This window comes from Callithrix jacchus, chromosome 10 (genome assembly GCF_049354715.1).
Source record: "Callithrix jacchus isolate 240 chromosome 10, calJac240_pri, whole genome shotgun sequence".
Lineage (NCBI taxonomy): Eukaryota > Metazoa > Chordata > Mammalia > Primates > Cebidae > Callithrix > Callithrix jacchus.
The window spans coordinates 42709211-42710927 of record NC_133511.1 but is presented as its reverse complement, the minus strand read 5'-3'; the positions used below and the strand labels follow the sequence as shown (position 1 = coordinate 42710927).

Sequence of the window (1717 nt, the reverse complement as noted above, 5' to 3'; positions counted from 1 at the left end):
GGAAACATAGATCCCGTGTTTACAAACAGTAAAAAAAAAAAAAAAAAAAAAAATAGCTGGGGATGTGTGCACATGCCTGTAGTCCCAGTTACTCAGGAGGTTGAAGTAAAAGGATTGCTTGAGACTGTAGTGAGTTGTGATCGCACCACTGCATTCCAACCTGGGTGGCAGAGAAAGACCCCGTCTCCAAAAGGCAGGGTTGGGGGTTGGGTAAGGAACAATTCTGTCTGATACTGGGTTGTGGATAAATGGCTCTGCATTTGTTAAAATCCATAGAACTGTATATTACAAAGTGGGAACTCTAATGTATACAATTAAAAAAAATTAGGGCCAAGATGTCACAGCCCAAGAAAAGAAAGCTTGAGTCGCGGAGCGGCGGCAAAGGAGGGGAGGGAACTGAAGAGGAAGATGGCACGGAGCAGGAGGCGGCCTTGGAGCGACCCCGGAGGACTAAGCGGGAGTGGGACAAGCTGTACTACGAGTGCTACTCAGACGTTTCGGTCCAGGAGGAGATGATCACAGACCGTGTCCGCACCGATGCCTATCGCTTGGGCATCCTGCGGAACTGGGCAGCACTGCGAGGCAAGATGGTACGGGACGTGGGAGCGGGCACCGGCATTCTGAGTGTCTTCTGTGCCCAGACCGGCAACAGACTCGGGAGCTGGTGCAGTTCAATGGGCTGGAGGACCCGGTGCACGTCCTGCCGGGACCGGTGGAGACTGTGGAGTTGCCGGAGCAGGTGGATGCCATCGTGAGCTAGTGGATGGGATACGGACTCCCGCACGAATCCATGCTGAGCTCCGTCCTCCACGCGCGAACCAAGTGGCTGAAGGAAGGCGGTCTTCTCCTGCGGACTCCACCCAGTGCTTCATAGCCCCATCAGCGACCAAATGCTGGAATGGCGCCTGGGCTTCTGGAGCCAGGTGAAGTAGCCCTATGGTGTTGTGGACCTGAGCTACCTGGAGGGCTTCGCCACGCGCTGCCTCGTGGGCCACTCGGAGATCGTGGTGCAGGGACTGTCTGGCGAGGATGTGCTGGCCGGCTGCAGCGCTTTGCTCAGCTAGAGCTCCCCCGCGCCGGCCTGGAGCAGGAGCTGGAGGCCGGAGTGGACGGGCGCTTCCGCTGCACCTGCTATGGCTCGGCGCCCATACACGGCTTTGCCATCTGGTTCCAAGTGACCTTCCCTGGAGGGGAGTTGGAGAAACCCCTGGTGCTGTCCACCTTGCCTTTTTACCCGGCCACGCACTGGAAACAGGCGCTCCTCTACCTGAACGAGCCGGTGCAAGTGGAGCAAGTCACAGACGTATCAGGAGAGATCACGCTACTGCCCTCCCGGGACAACCCCCGTCGCCTACGCGTGCTGCTGCGCTACAAAGTGGGAGACCAGGAGGAGAAGACCAAAGACTTTGCCATGGAGGACTGAGCATTGCCTTTTCTCTAAGCTACCTCCCAAGGCAGAGACAGGGAGATCCCACGTGCAAGGAGGGGAAAATATCCGTCTCCCCTTTCCTTCATAGCCTCTGGGGAGGGAGAGTGACTTCATTCTCCGTTTGAAGAGATTCTTCTGGTGATGTTTAAAAAGTGACCCTCTTCAACAACGGATACAGCGTGCTTATTATTGGGCTTTAAAGCCTCAAAAGCATATAGTACCAAGCACTTGTATTTCGGTATATTTTGTCTCGCAGGGGAGGGAAGGGGGAAGAACACGGATGAAAAT

The 1717-nt window shown here is 55.4% G+C and overlaps 1 pseudogene; it reads left to right on the top strand.

Moving 5' to 3' along the window:
- The first annotated feature begins 335 nt into the window (after positions 1-335).
- LOC100396099 (protein arginine N-methyltransferase 6-like) lies at positions 336-1423 on the top strand (annotated as a pseudogene).
- The last annotated feature ends 294 nt before the right edge of the window (positions 1424-1717 follow it).